Below are 19,897 nucleotides of genomic sequence, written 5' to 3'. Positions count from 1 at the left end.
TTTTGGAAATATTGTACATAGGGAGCTAGTTATTACTAAAAAGCACACATGCTTCTGGTCACTTCCACGGAGCCCCTAAATGCCCTTGGACATGCCTGTGCTGGGTAAAGCCTCCTGTGAGCACAGAACGTGAACATCAGATCTAAGCTGGGATGAATTTTCTGAGGCCCCAATGGTACTTTTGCCCACAGGAACTGGCATGTGATAGAAGAGGTACTTGGTTAGTTTCTTTTCATTGCAATATCTCTTGAAAAATAACAGACTCCACTAAACACCAATAAACAAACTGTCTCTGAAGCAATAATGAGAAATTCATGACACCACATGGTTATAATAGTGGAAGATTCATGATCAATCCTTCCACAGTGAGTGCAAAATTGAAAGTTTCAAGAGTAATCAAAGTGACCGATATTTATTGATTGCTCATTCTGAGTCAGACACTGATCCAAACCCTATGAGTGCAATGCCAGCTCATTCTATTCTTACAGCAATTCTGTAAAGTGGATGTTATTGTACATTGGATTCTTGCCCCAGCCTTGCAAAGGGTTCAGCAATCTGGAGAAAGGGGGTGATGTGTAGATTAAAGAAGGAGTCCAAAGATGAAAGATGATTTTGAAAGCATTGGGGGTCAGGGGAGCTTCAGCTAAAGAACTGAGAGACTACTTGTCTAAGGACCCCGTGCTATTTATTAACACAATTTGTCCTAAGGCAAGGTGGAGACATATACTTCAAAGGGTAAGCTTTCAAAGGGTAGGGTACAGAAGCATTGTCAGATTGGGGAATAGCCTACAGCTGTTCAGGTGTTTGGCCAACAGGAGGCAATAATATGCAGATTTAAGATGCCCTGAGCTGTCTGGCAGCAAGCAATCCTATTCAGGTTTGGGGGAAGTGCCATTTAGCCATTCCAACAGGTAAACTACATATGTGGCTCAGCCCTTGTTGAGCCTCCCAAGCTTCACCAACCTTTTGATGAAATTCTTGAAATTATTACATGCTGGAATTGGTTCCCAGCAATTGTGCAGTTTATTTTTCCTCATATCTTATTGGCTCCCATGAGTCACACGGCACAACTAGTTACAAGGGAGGCCTAGGCTGAGAGAAAACTCTGGCCATTATATTATTAAAATTAATAGAGCCTCGCTATGTGGTTCAATGGTTGAGTGTTGACTCATGAACTGAGAGGTCACTGGTTTGATTCCCAGTAGGGGTGGTACAGGAGGCAGCCGATCAATGTTTCTGTCTCTCTATTCTGCTTCCTTCCTCTCTCTCTAAAATCAATAAAAACATATTTTAAAAATTAAATTAATAAATCCAGAGGGACAGTGAGAAGTCTGTACTCTACCCCCAACCTTAAACAAATGAACTTATTCTCAGGTGTTCCAAAAAAAGAAACCTTTTCTCCAACTAGATTTTGTAGAAGTTCTTAATTTCACTGGGCATTCTGAATAAATAAAAGATAGGAAAGGGCGAGTGAGGGAAATGCACAATCTTGAGCACTGCTTCTTCTGTAAACATTCTTCTTTCAGGTAGAACCAATGCTTTTGTTTATGAAATCCTCACAGCCTGATTCTGGAAGCTATGCAAGTTCTTCACTTGTTTATTCAACACATAGTTTCTGAAAGGCCCAGATGCACCCGGCCCTGGATATACAAAGACACACAAGACAAACAAGGTGCTTGCTGTTATGGAGTTTAGTTTCTGCTTGGAGGAGACAGTAGTAAAAAGTAAATAAGTGAACTAGGTAATTTCAGAAGTTGATAGACAATATGAAGAAAGAATATAAATAAAACCGTGTAAAATAACATAACAACTTTTATTTTTCTTGATTACCACCTACATAATTGGTGCCCAATATAAAATAAAAATATGGGGCTCTTTGGTAAAAAAAAAAATAAAAAAAATATTCTGAATTTCAAAATAATCACAGGAGAGCCATTAAACCAAGCCTGGGGTCCTGCTAAGCAAGGAGTCTTGTATGAAGGCGCAGGTTGAACACCCATGGAGCTGGCCCTGTTTGCAGGTGTGTGGGTTGGCAGGGCTTTGCTCCAGGCTCCAGGTTAGGTTCCAATCTGCCCCACAAGTCTCCACACATATTTTCCTTGGATCAGGAGCTACTGAGGCATAGTATCTCCTGGTGGGTCATAGAAAGAGAAAGGCAGGCTAGATTATGCAAGCCTCTGTTTGCAAAATGTTTGCTAACATTCCGTTGGCCAAAGGATTTACATGGTCAATTTCAAGGTCAAGGGGTAGGAAAATACAGTCTTCCCATTAAGAAGCCATGGTGAGAGTTTGAATGCAAAATTCTATTAAGGGAAGGAGGGAAACACTGAGAGCAATGATCCTGGTAGGTATGACAAGATGGGGAGTAACTAAGGTTAAGAATGCAAGTGACATGTTTAAATTATTAAAAGATCATTAGGCTATAATTAATAGGAAGAATTAATTACAAAGGTCAAATTGGAAGCAGGGAGACCAATGAGTCAAAGAGAAAAATGCTGGCTTTGATCACAGGATTAGAATAAAGGTGAAGATGAAGGATAAAGATGAAGGGTATTATGACTGAAAGGTACACTCAATGGGACCTTCTGCTGGGTTCATTGAGATGGGTAAGTTAAAGAGATGAATATAGAAATTTTTTTAAAAATATTTGAGCAATAGGGTAAATAGTGGGTAGCATTTATTGATTTATGGGGGATGGAGGAAGGGATTAATTTGTAGATCTGTGCTCTCAGCCAGACTGCAAACTTCATAAGGAAGAGACTAAGTCTTATTCATCTCTACATTCTTAGAGAGATGAACAGTGACTGGCACATAGTAGGTACTTGATAAATAAATCAAAGGAGAAAGAAAGCAGACATTTAATATAGTGCATGGAAGAATCAGATAAGAACACCCACGATCATAAAGCAGGATAAAAAGAAGGTGCACAAGGGGCTGTGGAAGTGGAGAGGAAAGCCCCAAATGCAGCCTCCTGGGGAGAGTTCCAGGAAGTCTTTCCCAGAGGAAGTGATGCTTGAACTGAGTCTTCAAGGCAAGTTGAGTCAGGCCACAGAAGATGCTGGGAATAGTGTTGTAGGCACAGGAACAGCATCTGAAAAGGCTCAGAGGCTTGACTGAGTACAACACCAAAGCATAGGGAGTGCTAAGTACATTTGGAGAAGGAGGTGAAGGCTAGATTCATGTAGAACTTTGCATTTTATGCTCTGTGCTCCAGGCAACAAGCATTTTCAGTAGGCGAGTGGCATGATTTGTGTCTTGGGAAGATGTTTCTTGGAGGAAGGTAGTGGAGATTGGAGGTGAAAGGGATTGGAGGCAGAGAGACTGTTAGGAGCACTTGGAGTAACTTGGATGTAATTTAGAGATCATGGAAGCCCAGCCTAAGACAATGACAGTGGGAATGGGGAGAGGTGGGCAAAGTGAATGACATCTAGTGAATCAACTGGGCAGACTGAATATGAGGACAAGGGAGAGCAAAGCATTGAGGATGATTTCCAAGTTTCCAGCTTGGGTGACTGTGTGGGGGAGGGTGTGGCCATCCGCAGCAGTGGAGACTACAGCTGGGGGAGAGTGGTCCTGCAGAAACCCATTGAGCCAGAACCCACATCTGAGAAGCCTATGACCATCATCAGGAGAACTCTACAAATAGCAGTTCTGGGAGCACAGTGTGGTACCAACATTGCTTTCCTGGGCTCCCCTGACTCAGGTGTTTGTAAAGCCTGAAGTTAATCCAGTGCATCTAGTTACCATTCTTCTTCTCTCTGTGGAAATAGTGGAAAATCAGCTCAGAGGTATTTCTGCTCAGACTGGTTATGCAGCAGCCTGGGATGTGGGGCCGGTGGCAATAACTAGACTTGGGTTGGTCAACCTTGGCAGTGGGATACTTGGGGGCTGTGAAATTCTTCGTTGTAGGGAACTGAGCTATACGTTGTAGGGTGAATTTAGCAGCATCTGCCTCTCCCTCCTAGGTATCAGTAGCATATCACCAGCTACGACAACCAAAAATGACTTCAGAGCACAGAGCATGAGCTCAATAATTACCCCACTATCCTATGGAAAAATAGACATTAGACCTCTGAATCTTTACCATATTTAACAAACTCTTAGTGCATGTCAGGTGCTTATACAAGCACTTTCCAAATATTACCTCATCTGATTCTTGTAATAACCCCATTAGGTACGTCCTGTTATCACGCCTCTTCTATGGATGAGGAAATGGAAGCACAGAGAGACTGAGGAATTCACCTGAGGCTACACAGCTAATAAGCAGTAGAGCCAGGATTCAAACCCACACACGCTGGCTCCAGAGTCTGGCTCTTACCTAACACACTATGTGTGGTGCCTGGTAGCCACTGTGCCATTGGGTTGGGGAGAATATCCAGTAGTCACGAGCCAGCCAGAAGGGTCTTTGGAACACATCACAATGTACAGCATGTGGACGAAAGACCCCTCACAGGTGCATTAGCAATCGTCAGCACGGCATCTGAACCCCTCCACAACCCCTCCTCCTCTCCAGGCCCTGTGGCTCCCCTAACCTGGGAGAGTTGTCATGTTCATGGGGAGCTCCTGTGTCAGAGGAGGTTCTAATCCATGCCCCTGGCCTTGAGTTCAGCTGAAGGCAGGGCTGCTCCCTGTAACAGCATCACGGGCAGCCCTCTCTGTGGCTGGGGGCAGCACTTTCTCCATCACCGCCTGTATTGGGGGGTGGAGTGGATGGGGGAGGGGTGGGATTCAGAAAAGTCCTACTGGACTTAGTTCTCAGAACCAAGGAGCCCCTGAATCTGTTGTGAGCAAGGAATGGGAAGGTGAACGCAGGGGTGCTGACTCGGTCAAACCCAACAGAAAGACAGACGTGGCGGGCAGTCAGCCACAACGGCCCAGTGACCATCGGACTCAACTAACACCAGGAGAAGCAAAACATCCATAGCCCAGCCTCCGAAAGGGCAGGACGGAGTGATGACAAGGATACTGGCGATGGCTGTCTCAAAGCAGACCCAAAGGGCCCCTTCCCAGCGTGGGGTGACCCGGAGGGAGAGTTCCCACATTGGCCTGACCTTTGACCCAAACTCAAGCCGAACTCTTAGCGGGCGGAAAAGCAGACATCTTCAGATCATCACGGTCGTGCTTTCCAGATTTCCACACTCTGCCCAGTCCTGTGAGGGGTCCGTTGTCTTTGAGGAAAACGCAGAAGGGCCATCTGGGCGCCTGCTGGAGCTGCCCCGCAGGAAGCAGGAACAGTAAACAATCCACGAGGTTGCTTCTCTCGGAGACTCTCTCTGTGGTCTCCAGGCTGGAGAGGTCTGAAGAGGCACACAGCTGGCGTCGCGGGCTCGCTCACTGTTCCTGCAACTTCTAGAGCTGGGGCCGTGGAGGGTCCGCCTCCCAACACAGGGCCTGGCTGTCCGTGATGCCTAAGCAATTGGTTAAAAATCATTTGTCCAACAGACATGTTAAGACAAGTAACTGGGGGGCAGAGGGAGGCTGACAGATGGAGAATACAAGGAGGATGAAGCTATTGTCCTGCCCGAGGAGTCTGAGGGTCGGGACACCAACCCCTTAGTGACTGCGGGCTCTTCTCTGTCATCAGTCACGTGCACAAAGCCAGCTGCCCACCGTATGTCACTGCTCTGGGGTTAGAATTATTCACTCCAAAAATTGGCCCCGTGGGACAGCTGGTGTCCTTCAGTGGTGGCCCCATCCTGGCAGATGTTCCAATGGGCATGTTCTTGAGCCAGGAGAAGAGACAAGGTCAGAGGACTAGCCATTGATCCACCACGTGTTGAATAATCACAATGGGAGGGCGCTGGGCCACGCAGTCTAGAATCTCTGCAGCTTATTAATCCTTCAGCCATGCTATGAGGAAACCGCCTTCTCCGCCATTCCCTGACAAGGAGAGTGAAGCTCAGAGGAGTTCAGTGATTCGCTCAGGGCCCCACAGCTAGTGTCAGAACCAGGATGTGAACCCGGTCTGGCTGATTCTCCATCATAGGCACTGACATCTGTCTGCAAGGTGTTTGTGGTTTGCCAAAGGTTTGCCAAGTTACTACGGTACCCTCCCCGCTCGGGGTCCTTCCGCTGCCCAGGCGGCTCTATTGAAGTCTTAGAGTGGGTGGCTTCTAGCTTTTCTCATCGCTCCCCACCTGCTCTTCCGGCGCCGTCTGCCCGGATGGGACAGCGTCTCTCTGTGCTCACTAACGAGCTCTCCAACCCGGCCCGGCCCGGGCTGCCAGAGCAGCCGCAGAGGGAGTCTGCCGGGAACACAGGCGTCTCCGGCTTGTTTTGGGAAGGCACCAGCCAGACCACCCAACCTGCTCCCGCATCGGGCCCGGCTTGGTAACTCTGACATAGACTTGGCAGCCGTCCTGCTCCTTCTCCACCTCCTGATAACTCCCCTGGGCCAAGCACTCAAGCTCCATGAGACTCGCCAAGCAACACAAGGGCCAGCACACCTCCCGCCCCCCTCGCTAGGAGACAGCTGCCACCTTGCCCTGGCACGGCCTTAAGGCCACCCTGCCCGTCTCAGTCTGTGGGGTGCTCGCCAGGAGGCCCCTCCGGCCAGGGCAGCCAGGGGCTCCCAGCTGGGATCACTGCCACTCAGATGGGATGGAGGAGGTGACGCTCGCTGTGTGTGTGGCTTTGTAAGCAGGACGTTCTGGCGCTGAGTCCCCCCTGTGCCGCCTCGGAGCTGTGGGTCCCTAGGAAAACTCCGTTTCCCACCACGTTGGGGTGCATAGTGAGGCTCAGCCCACGACCTTAGGGCAGCCGTGTGCATTCGAGGTAACGCTGCAGGCGGATGTGAGTCCTGTCCCCCACTCCCGCGCACCCACATTCGCACCCCTACCTGCGGCCCCTGCTCCTGGGGCTGGATGGCTGCTAGTGAGTGGCACACTTCTCTGGGAGGAGAGGGACAGGCGGGCAGCTCAGTCCAACGGGTGCCACGCTGAGGAGCCTGGCGGGGTGACCCAGCGGCTGCTGGTCTCTCCCGAGCATGGAGCCCCAGGGGCTGTGCAGGCCCCTCCCCGCCTGACCAGGACGTGTCCACATGAGCGGGATGAAGGGAAGCATGGAGAACCATGGCTCCTGGTGGCCTGGGAGGCAGAGGACAGCAGGTCACTTCTCCACACAGAAGTCCAGGTGCCAGCCCCGCTGCTTAGCCTGGGAGATTTCCGGCCAGATCCCAATCTGCACTGCCAGCTCATCACGCATCGCTCCCATGTGTGGTTCCAGCTGAGCTGCGTGCCTCCCCCTCCACACCTGGCTTCTGTTCTCCCTGTTCTCTCTGTAGCCCCGCCCCCTCCATCTCTGTCTAACACCCAGTCCACTCAGGTGCCTTCGCAGTGAGACCTTTCTGAGCCTCTGTGTTGTAGGTTGGTGTATACATAGGTAATAATACAAAGCTCCTCTTGTGAACCCCCCACTGGAGGGGTTCCCTCTCCTCCCACCCTCCTGGAGGGCACCCACTCTGACAAGCGCCAGAAGACAGCGGGTGCCTTGCTGGGTGGCATTTGTCTTCTCGTCCTGGTCTCTCTGGAAGCGCGTAAACCCCAAGAAGGCAGGGACCTGCAGACAGCGCGCAAGGGGTAAAGACAGGCCTGAGGGGCTGGGCAGTGGGTGCGCAGGCGTCAGAGACCAATGATCCCGAGGATGCGACTCCACAGGGCCAGGCGGAGCACAGGGCAGGCAGACCGGAGGACAGCCTCCAATGCGCAGGTCATCAGGGTCACGTCCACCGGACTCCAGGCCAGGCTGCCTCTGGTGGGACACAGCGGCCCCCTCTCTGCAGCCAGGCCTTGTGGCCCATTCGGTCAGGGTGGCCGGAGGCTCCGGAGGGACTGCAGCGTCCAGAACCGTGTGTGTGTGGGGGGGGCCCTCCCTGGTGTCTGTCCCTGGGGACTTCAGGAAGCAGATGCATCCTCTTGGGCATCCAATGTTCGCTTGGACTCTCGGCCTCGGAGCGGCTGCAGCCTGCGTTTAGGGAACCCCGGGCCCGGGCATCTGGCTTTCAGCTGCTGAGCGGCCAGCGGAGAGCCGGGTGCTCACATCTCTGTGCCTGTCCAGCCGCTGGCTAGGCCTGCGGGCTCGTGTTTCCCCGAGGGACACCGGGGGCCTCCAGGTAAATTCCAGCCCGTCCATTTGACGTGACATCTTCCAGCTTGACCAAGAGTCACTGACCTCGAGCGCAGCCGTTTAACCTCCGCTGTTTAGTTTATACTGGCCATATTTACACTGGGGACGTGATTAAAGCTGACCTTTCGGTGACAACGGAATCCAATCCGCATCGGAGCCCGCCCGCCTCCCCCGCCCAGTGTCAGGTGTCATCTGTTTCACTTCGGCCCTAATTGGCAGACGCCTCCACTCTGCCTGAGTCCACCTCCCTCTGGGTCTGAGAAGAAACCACACCCTCCCTTCGGGCCTGGACCCTCCCCCCTCCCCGAGGGCTTGTAGGTAAACCAGGCTCAGAGCTGCTGCCTGGCTGAGTGTGGGGACAGAGTCCGTCTGGGGGAAATAGGCCCTATGCATCACAAGGTAAGGAAAGACCCGGAATGCCCCGGTCCCTCCACTCTAAGGAAGACGCCACATCATGCAGCGATTCAGACAACCCCGCTCCCCCTTCACCAGACCACTGAGCTCCCAGGGGAAGGAGCTCACGATAAAACTCCTCTCCCTACACGAAAATTTGATCTGTATTGCTTTTCAGATCAATAGGTCTGCACAACTGCAAGGGAGGAGGCAACTGGATAAGATGTGTTTGCTGACAAGTCCAGGAATCCCTCCTTCCCTCCACTGGCTCAGTTCAGCAAGTATTCACTGGTGACCCCTCCAGGCCTGAGGAGGAGGTCCTGACTGCTCTGTAAGTCACCTGCCCGCCCCTTCTCCAGAAAACAGCCCCTCGGGGGCGCTGTGGTGTTCTCACAGCTCCACCCTGCTGTCCCTTTGGAAGCCGGACTGTGAGTGTGGAACCAAGATGGTGCACACACTCCAACACATCAAGTTATTGGTGTGATACATTAAAAACATTTTTTCCCCCAAGGTAATGTTCTTTTTGTGTGTTTCCAGCCGAATAATCTCCTTCTCCCCCTTTCGAAACAATCAGAGGGCTCAGATGCCAGCCTTCTCAGCCTGTGAAGGTTATTACTGGCTTGGTTAAACAGAGCACTTGTTTATAATAGATATAATAGATGACAGAGTCATTTTGAAATTACACAGTTGGTGTAATAAAGCCAGTTAAAACCTTATTTAAAAAATGTCACAGTTGGTCAAATGTATTAATGGCATATGGTTTAGTTTCCCTCTCTTTTCCCCTCAAGAACAATATGTGCATTCTCATTTCACAGAGCGCAGGATTAATGGAGCGAGATAAACTTTCTCCCGGCTTTTCCTCTGGCAATCTGCACTTTCATTAACTGGCTCAAACTGTATTTATCCCTTCCCTGTGCCTCGCCTTCCCCGTCTTGTCTTCCTCTTCCCCAATGCACCCAATTATAGGATTCCTAAAGTTCTGGGTAATGTAAGAGATAAATATTATATCACGTAGGCATGTTTTAGAAGGAAAAGTTAATGCAGAAATTACACACTACATAAACAGAATGCCCACACTGGCAAACACAATTATCTCTTCTCCTGCTGATATCGCCGACTGTAATAATAAAGTCTGAAATGTGCCCTAAAACATAATATTTCAGCTGCATGCAATCGTCACATCAGCAAAGAACACAATTGCATTATTGGTCTCCTCTGAAATCTCTCACTCAAAGCTCTCTCTTTCATGAGATTCCCGTTAGAGAGTTATTCACTTGTTTCTAGAGAGAATGCGTGTCGACTGGAGTCTTCCAGTCAGGACCTGCCTGCCTAACCACGCTGTACCTGGTCAGGTGGGTCAGCTCAGAACGGTGCCTGGAGTTTGCCTGGAGCTTGGAGGTGCCATCTCTAATCTACAACCCTGCCATGAATTTGTTTTTTGTCATAAATGAAGCATGGGGCTGTGCTTTAATTTTCCTCACTGCCCTCTGTCAAGTAATAACCATAAATATTGTCCTGAATCATTAAGTCACAACCTGAAACGTGATCCTGCCCAGCTCCCAATCAGACGGCCATCTGGAAGATGAAAGAAGTCTATTTGGGTTTCGGAATGATCCAGACTCTAATTTGTAGTAACAGTCTTAACAGGCTGTTTCAGAGACATTAACCAGCAACTTGTCTCAGGTTCTCCAGGAAGGTCCATTATCCCCAGTTGGAGGTATTTGCTTCAAGCAGAACCGTGAACTGTAACTGCTGGAAAACTACCAGGCTCCCTGGCTTTCAATCGAATGCCACATTCTTCCGTGGACACTAGGCGTCTACCCACGGGCAGGAGTACATGCACAGAGCACATGCATACACAATATATCTCCCCATATCCCCTTTGTCATAAGGAAAGCAAACATTCCAAGAGAGGAAAACAAATTGCAGCTTCTACAAGCAAACAACGGTGCAGCATGATAGATAGATAATTCTTCTTATCACCCTGAGGTTACTTTTGCAGAGAAAAATAAATCATACCCTTATTTTGCTGTAGGAACAATCTTGTAAACACAAAGAGAAAGTCATTATCGAAAGTCTGGAAACATATGTTTAAACACGAGTACACCACTGATCAAAGCAACTATTGGCCACGCAATTGCTTTAAATATCCGAACTTCCTGGTCCTCAGAGGAGCAGCCAATGTCAACAGGAGGGGACTTTCTGTTTGCACTTGACTTTGGCGCTTTGGCGTGGAAGACCGCACCAAGGGAACAGCGAGGGAAGCTGCATTATTCTCTCTAAGAGAACGCATTGGTTTATTTATAAGTAAATGTATATATTTAATTTTTGAGCATTAAAGATACACTTAAAAACAAGATGAAGGTGTTTGTTGATAAACACATGAAGTAAATGATATTTTAGGCAACCAAAGTGTCAATGGTGACTCTGAGCAGAACAAAACCAACGCCCCTGGCCACGAGTTTGTTTATCTTGACTGCTTTCCAGGAAGGAAATTTCACACCAACTTTAAGAAATCTTCTTTTGCCACAAAATTAGGTTCAGCACCTCTCACTGTCAGTAATTTAAAATATGTATTATTTCCAAAAACAAATGTCATAAAAAGATAAGATTAATTTAAATGCATTTCGTGGCTTTATTTAATACTGATGTGAGCAAATCGATTTTTTTAAAAAGTCACTGTGATTTGAGATAATCGTGGGAATCTGAACATCTGCTGTGTATTAGATAGTAGTAAGAAATAATTATTAATCTTGTTAGATGTGGTGACATTCTAATAATTTTAAGTCCTCTTTTAAAGATATATATTTAAGTACTTATGAGTGAAATGACTTGTTGCTTAAGATTTGTTTTCAAATACTTAAAAAAAAAATAGGTGATGGCAAAGGAAATAAGATTCACAAAACATTAACTTATTGGAGAGGAGTTATGGATACATATGTTTATGACTCCTTTATTTCTACTTGTACATATATGTTTTATTTTGTATAACAAAATATTTTAAAATGTTTTCATTGAGAGCCTGGAGCAGTGGTTCTCAACCAGGGTGACTTGCTCTCCACTCCCCCTAATTCATTCGGCCAAATCTGGAGACATTTGGGGTTGTCACAACTGGGGACAGAGCGGTGCTGGCATCTAACCGGTAGAAGTCAGGGACGCTGCTCAGAATCCTGCACGAACAGCACAGCCGCCACAGCACCGAATTACCAGCCCGGATGGAGACTCTGGCCTGGGTGCCGTCCTGCCAGAATGCGCTGATGAACAGGGAAAATGCAGCCTCTCCCTCCATGGAGCTTGTCATCTTCCAGACAGACCAGGACGGGAGGACAAACAGCCACCCTACAAGGCACCCTACCTGCATTCTTCTCACAGGGGGTGCCCTCCAGGAGGGTGGGAGGAGGGCGAACCCTTCCAGTGGAGAGTTCACAAGAGGAACTTTCTTTTATTACTTATTTATACACCAGCCTACAACACAGAGGCTCAGAAAGGTCTCACTGAGAAGCACCTGAATAGACTGGGTGTTAGACAGAGATGGAGGGGGTGGGGCTCAGAAAGAGAACAGGGAGAACAGAAGCCAGGTGTGGAGGGGGAGGCATGCAGCTCAGCGGGAACCACATATGGGAGCGATGCATGATGAGCTGGCAGTGCGGATTGGGATCTGGCCGGGAATCTCCCAGGCTAAGCAGCGGGGCTGGCACCTGGACTTCTGTGTGGAGAAGTGACCTGCTGTCCTCTGCCTCTCAGGCCACCAGGAGCCATGGTTCTCCGTGCTCCCCTTCATCCCCGCTCATGTGGACACATCCTGGTCAGGCGGGGAGGGGCCTGCACAGCCCCTAATCACTGGCCAGCCTAGGGACCCTATCCTTGCATGAATTTCATGCACCAGGCCTCTAGTAGCTATTGGAAAACTTCTGTTATCATGAAACAGTCAGAGTTCAAATTCATGGCTGGTGCTACAGACTGGCTTTCAGTTATTAGCTGTGTGGCTTGGGGAAAGAGACATCGCTGCTCAGGATGGTATTCTCCTTGTCTGTAAAATTGGAGCATTGAACTAGGAAATATCAAAGGTTACTTCCTGTTCTAATAATTTTTTCAGTGTGAGGCTCCCATGGTAACAGGTCAGTAGGAACTGGTTTGCCTGAGATGGTCCTGACCAATGCCTGTTGTCCTGGCAGGACATTATCATGGCGCACATTTCCACTCAAAGTGTCCATGTCTGGGCCACAGATTATCTGGCCAGCCTGTCTAGAGACATTCATACAACACTCCCATGTGCTGGCAGCTTAGATTGTTTCCCACAATACCGAAATTAACTAAAATGAAACAGAAATATTTGGCCAAACAACCAGCTCTTCCTCCTCCAAGAAGCAAGTAATAGTAATAATAACCGTTTTCATGTACTGAGTTGACTACATGCCTGGCCTTCTTGCCTAGGCTTTTCCAAGCATCACCCAACCTAGTTCTCGTTATAACTCTGGACATTAGATGCTCCTCACTCTCTCTTACATGTGGAAGCACTGAGGCACAGAGGTTAAGAAAACCCACCCAAGGCAGGATTTGCACTCAGGTCTCTCTGACTCCCAGGAACCAGCATGCAAGCTTTCTAACATGCTGTTGCATGCTAACACATCTTACTAACATCCATGGTGTCTGCCCTCCAACCCCCAAGGGTCCTGACTAGTTTTGGTGGCCCGTCTTATTGGCTGTGAAAGCACAACCTTTGCTAGTTCCAAACTCCCCCAGCTGACATTTAGACTTAAAAATGAGATTGCCAGGGGGAAGGGGGGGTAGGGGAGCACAGGGGGCCCCAACGTAAGGTGACGGGAGATCTGACTCTGGGTGGTGGGCACACGGTACAATATACAGATATTGTAACACAGAAACCCACACCTGAAACCTGTATGTTCATGTTAACCAATGTCACCCAATCAATTTAATAAATAAGTATATATTTTTTAAAAATGAAAACCTCCCCAAGTCACTGTGATTTCATCAGCATGACATTTTTTGCTTCCCAACAAAGGCACACGCTCCCCGGAGTGTGTGGGGGGCAGTAGGGGGTGTCTTTCTGCAGCCTAACCCTTTCCCATGTTTCCTAGACAAGGCCTGCCCAGCGATGACTGGGCCACTGCGAGGTGAGTGAATCGTGTTGTGCCTGTTGCCCAGCAAGGCAGACAGCGCAGTGATGGAAGCAGGCCCGAGTTCTAAAATCATTTTCAAAGCAAAAGAGGGTTTGAGCAAAATAAATGATCTGAATGCAAGACATACACAACGAAACAGACCTGCAAACGAGACCAGTAACGAGGCATCTGGGACACGGGTTCTCCTCCGATGCCGGGCAGGGCGGGCCTGATGCCTTGCAGATTCTCAAAACAAAATAACCCGGTGACAGGAGCACAGCAGCTGCGGGCACAGTAAGGAAATCAGTTGGAGCAGATTTGTAATTAAGCACCGACAGTGGATCTGAGCGACCACCACCCCGCATATGAGCACCGTTCGCTTTCTGCCTCTTTTCAAAATCCCAAGTTTAAAAAACTAACCACAGGCTCTGGCGTCCGTCAGGCACGCCCCGGCCTGGGATAGTCGCTGAAGGTATTACTTTTTGTGGGAAAAACAAGAAATTAGCTGACAGGAAACACTGAATCCTGCGAAGGAAGGTACGTGGACTCTGGGTACGCGTTTGCTTTCATTTTTGCCATTTTATAACTTTGGGGAAAAAAATGAAGGAGTTGTCTCTCTCCTGAAGAGTGTATGTTTGTGTGCAAAGAAGGAAGGCTGAAGGACGCTGGGACGCGGTGGGGACAATGAATTTTCATTTCCTAACACAGGGCGAGGCTGAACACTTCATGACTGTTGTGACTGTGCTTATGTCACTTGCAGGGGCATCCCAGACAAAGAACGCGGAGGCTCTGAGTCTGTCACCCTCCGAAGATTTTAAAATAACACACAGTGTGTTTGCACGGAATGAGCCGCAGTGTTACATCGATGGAGTCTCTCCTGGGGCCCTCTCTCCCCGCCCCCAGGCCCATGGCTTAGCTCTCCCCACCCCACATGCCCTTGTGGGTGTCATGGCTGAGATTCTCCAGCCTCTATTAGACCGGCCGGACCTAGACAAACCTCCTTGAACTGGAAATTAGCACAAGGCTCAGAGGAGCCCCTTCTTACTTCCTGCAGGCCCAGGCCCTGCCTCCGGGTCCCCTCCCCGCCTCCTGTAAATCACGCGGAGCCTGAGCGGCCGGGGGGACCGGGTCAGACTCAGGTGTCCCGAGTCATTAAGCACACTGGCTCCTCCGGGGCGACCAGACTCCCTGAGCTTTGACAGCAGTGAAATGTGACAAGAAAGTAAATATCCCGGTGCCCCACTCACCCGGAGGTCAGCGTCCCCCGCCTCCGCCCGCTGGAGCGGGGCCCAGGGCAGGAAGGAAGCAAACCACCGGGCTGCAGGCAGCGGAAGCACCAGTCACCCGGCGATGCACTTTAACTAGGTCTAATTGCCTCTTAATTAAGACGCGCTCCTAACAAGCCTATTTGTGTAGTCTCCCAGCCCACAACAAATTAAAAGCAGAAAATGAGAGGGGCCCGAGGAAGGAGGGGAGAGAGATTAGCAGAGATGGCACTGAAGGCAGTAAGGAATGAGGGTGAGCAGCCTGACATCAAAGGAGCAGAGGCCGACAGGCTCCTGAAAAGCAGGCCCCGAGTTAGCGGCATCAGCCATCCGCAGCCCCTTCTCCCGGGTTCAACATCCCGCACCTCTGTCCCTGACACCGCGGTTCCTGCTCTCAAAGCCCGGACTGTGTGCGACCAGGAGAGAGCCTGCAGGAGACTCCAGGCCTCAGCCCAGTCTCCATCTCCCGGACTCCTGCTATCGATAGAAACCACGGGGAGCTTGTTGGAAATACAGGGGAGATGGGGGTGAGGGGAGGGAGGGGCATCTATCCTCACCTTTTTTTTTTTTTTAATTGCACCCCCCCCATCAGTAAAAATTAGGGGGCATTCACTCTCAACAAATGTGAATTTTTATTTAATTTAATTTATAATTTCTGCATGTGCTACTAAACTAATGCATTGTTTACATCAGAATACATACACACCAATAGATCAAAAGTCACTTTAAAGACCATTGGGATACATTTTGGGACAAATTCTAGTCAATACCCAGTTAAATGTGAGCTTGTCATTGTATTCTCAAGGTCCATCACAATTGCTTGCTTGCTCATAGTTCTGGAGTGTTTTTGAATGAATGAATGAATGAATGAGTGAATGAATGTTTGAGTGTCTCGGGATTTGAAGTGGCGAAGCTTCAGTTATCGGGAGTATTCATCTACAAGGAATACCTTTTCTTTGGCAGAAGCCAGAGTGACTAATACAGAATGCAAGGGTTGAGGCTGAGCGGTATCAGTCATGTTTGAGGAAGCTGCCTGTTAGAATTTAGGGAGTATGATCAATATTTATGAAGCTCAGGAGAATGACTCACAGTTCATGAAAAGGTAAATGCATTGGCTGTTCTATAACTGGTATGTATTAACAGTGTGTGTGTGTGTGTGTGTGTGTGTGTGTGTATTGAAGACATTTTTAGGAGGTACTGGAGGTTTCCTTTTCCAGGGATGTGCTCTGTCAGATGCAATTTATTTAACTGTGTTTTGTGTTTTGTTTTATTGTTGTTGTTGTTTTTTTTTGGGGGGAAAGACCAAGTGATATTTTTTAAATGTACTTTAAAAATTAATATATACTAGACCCTGCTTTATGCAAAAACATTTAAAATCCTATTGCTTACACAAAACATGGTATGTGGCTTACGCCAGATGAAGAGTCACTTTGCAAAGCCCAGAGGTTTATACCGTTAGTGCTGTTTGCCCAGCTGACAAGGTGAATTACAGTTACCTGCCCATTGGGCACTGACATGGCAGGCTGCTTCGTCAGTGCTGAGGATTGCTGGGAGCTGCTGGCACTGTGAGGACGGAGAGGGCAGACCCATCTTGGAAGAAGTGGAAAGGGTGGTGGATCTACTTCACTAAGTCCAGCACTTCTCAGACTTTCTGGTCTTAGGATCCCTTTGCAGTCTTGAAAATCCCTGAGAACTCCTGAGAGCTTATGTTTATCTGGGTCAAACCTGTACATATTAAGTGTATGGGAAATTAAAATGCAGAAATGTTTAAAATACAATCATTAGCCACCAGAGCGCTGACATCTGCAGCCTCCAGAAACCTGCACTGCACACTCATGGCAGCAGAGAATGGGGAGACAGACAGCCTGTGGTGTCGTCATGAAACCGTGTTCGCTAGAGGAGCCCACCGGGAGGGGCCCCTGGACTACACTTGGTGAGCCACCGACTTGGTCTGGTGGAGAGGCAAAACCCCGACCCAGGTCTGCTCCCGGAAGGTGTCCACCAAGAGGTCAGAGTGACATCTGGCTGGTGGAGACGGAGGAATTCCATCGGGACAGAGGCTCCGGGGGGACAGCTGATGCTCACCAAAGGATGACGAAGCACGTTCCGCGGTTGCTGGATGGGGAGGACACGGCTTTTGTAAGCGTGACCTTTTCACCTCTGAGATATTTGGAACTGGTGACCTCCCTTCCTTGACGTGATCCTGACACAGTGACCCACGTTCCCGTGACTTCTTCCCGTGGCCGCCTCTGGAAGCCGTTAGCCCCTGGCCCGGGGGACCATGTCTGAAGGCGGGAGGCTTTGGGCTGGGGCCTCGGGTTTCAGCAGCAGTGTGTGTCTGAGCCGAGCTGAGCTCTGTCTTGCCTGGATTTTCTGCTGTGCAAGAAGCAAGGTATCTAGAAGAACTCCCTATTTCATTCTCTTGGGCAAATACTTAACAATTTTATTGTTTACATGTTAACTATATAAATACACAAATACGTATTGGCTGAATGGACTATGAAGTATGAAATCAACTTTGCTGTGGCCTAGGAAGGACAGATCCTTTCTGAGAGCAGATTGGAGGGAGAATCTTTTTTCTTCCAAGGAAAGGTCACTCTTGAGATAGGACGGTCACTGGACACCGGTCGGGGGACCAATCCGAGGGCACAACCCAGAGGTGGTTATAGTGTAAAATAAATATGTGAGATCTCTTGTTTAAAAAGCAAGGGAGAAAGGCTATTAAATTAATATTAATAAGTTAATATTAATTATTAATATTACAATATGTTAATATTAATATTATAAGTTAATATTGATTACTGAAAAGTATTAAAATAAAAAACATTTCCCTTTTTACCACATTCAGATTGTCATGTTGTTTGTTTTTTAAAAATATATTTTTATTCATTTCAGAGCGCAAGGGAGAGGGAGAAAGATGGAAACATCAATGATGAGAGAATCACTGATTGGCTGCCTCCTGCACGCCCCCTACTGGGGATCAAGTCTGCAATCCTGGCATATGCCCTTGGCAGGAATCAAACCCAGGACCCTTCAGTCTGACGCTCTATCCACTGAGCAAACCAGCTAGGGCTTGTATGGTGTTTTTTATTTGCTATCTGATATCATTTCAAGTAAGAAATATAAGACTTGAATTATTAGCATGATTGTACTGTTCATCTTTATATTGTACAATGCCAGTATAAAAGCACTGAATTTGCGTGCAAAATGGCTGAAATTATACAAATTATAGTGTTTTGCAAAGCCTGTACATGTATATGTATTTAATCCTTACCAGGAGAGTACCGTGTTTCCCTGAAAATAAGACATCCTCCGAAAATAAGAACTAGTGCATGGAAAGATAAGACATCCCCTGAAAATAAGACCTAGCACAACTTTGGGAGAGAAAAATTAATATAAGACACTGTCTTATTTTCGGGGAAACAGGGTAGAAGCATGTCACAAAACTAAATTGTTTTTGTTTCACTTCTTGAAATGTGAAATTCTACTGCAAGCAGGTGGCTTCCCTTGTGCCCATTCTGAGTCTCACTGAGCTCCACGCATGGTGGGTGCACAGGGTTGCTGCTCGTGAGGCATCGCCAATCGTATGTGTGACTAGGGGAGCAAGAAACAGGGGACACACTTAGTGTGCGTGTCTCCTCCACTCTCACACATGCTCCATTGCCCACTGACCTCACAAGTTCCGGGATAAAGTTATTAAGAATTTCAAGATGGCAGCGGCTGAGATTGAACCAAACCTGGGGCCCATCTGAGTACGGGGCGGTTGGCCTGCACTCGCCACACACTCGTGGGGCTGACGGATGCCGCTGTGCTGAGCATGCGGGCTGGTTCCGGCCCAGGGACCTGCTCTTGGCCTGTGGTTGTGTGCGGGTCTCTCACAGACATGGCAGTCCAGGGCCCCACAGGAAAGCACCTTCCCGCAGGGCCCGGAGGATGGCGGCCGCTGAGGGAGCCAAGGTGATCTGTCTCGGTGCACGAAGAAAACAAATTCCTTTTCTCCTTACTTCCTCATCTCATTCTTTTAAAATTTATGTGTAGTAAACATGTGTTTCCAGAATGCACAAAACATACTAGCAGAATACTGTGTATGCATAATTTTATGCATATACAAACACATGTGGGTGTCTACGCTCAAAAACGTCTTACCGAAAGCAGTGCCTGAAAACCGATTGGAGGGCACAACCCAAGACAGAGAGCCTGGGGAGTGAGGGGAGGATGGTCTAGGGGAGGAGAAGGGGTGCATTTGCAGCACCCACCTGGGCAGTGCGCCCCTCCCCCACCTTCCCCTCTGGGAGATGGTGTGGTCTGTGGCTTCCCTTGTGCCCATTCTGAGTCTCACTGAGCTCCACGCATGGTGGGTGCACAGGGTTGCTGCTCGTGAGGCATCGCCAATCGTATGTGTGACTAGGGGAGCAAGAAACAGGGGACACACTTAGTGTGCGTGTCTCCTCCACTCTCACACATGCTCCATTGCCCACTGACCTCACAAGTTCCGGGATAAAGTTATTAAGAATTTCACAGTCACACCGGTGGGGCTTGAGTTGGTCAGAGGCAGAATTTCAGTTGTGTCCATGGAGGAGAGGCAAGGATAAGGCCGAGGCCAGTGGTCGGCAAACTCATTAGCCAACAGAGCCATATGACAGTACAACAATTGACATTTCTTTGGAGAGCCAAATTTTTTAGACTTAAACTTCTTCTAACGCCACTTCTTCAAAATAGACTCGCCCAGGCCGTGGTATTTTGTGGAAGAGCCACAGTCAAGGTGCCAAAGAACCGCATGTGGCTCAAAAGCCACAGTTTGCCGACCACGGGCCAAGGGTATCCCTGGCTCCTGTCAGATTCTCACAAACAGGAGACACACATAACTGGAATCAGAACGAGAGATGCCGAGTTGGTACAAACAGTTTGTTGAGTTCTATGCCATTCTACTCCCTGAGGCAGGCCTCCTTCTTCCCGCCCCACGGAGGAGGGCGTGGACAGCCACGAGAGCTCTGG

Source organism: Pipistrellus kuhlii, unplaced genomic scaffold, assembly GCF_014108245.1.
Source record: "Pipistrellus kuhlii isolate mPipKuh1 unplaced genomic scaffold, mPipKuh1.p scaffold_m20_p_26, whole genome shotgun sequence".
Lineage (NCBI taxonomy): Eukaryota > Metazoa > Chordata > Mammalia > Chiroptera > Vespertilionidae > Pipistrellus > Pipistrellus kuhlii.
The sequence above is the reverse complement of the archived record's forward strand: the minus strand, read 5'-3'. Positions refer to the sequence as shown.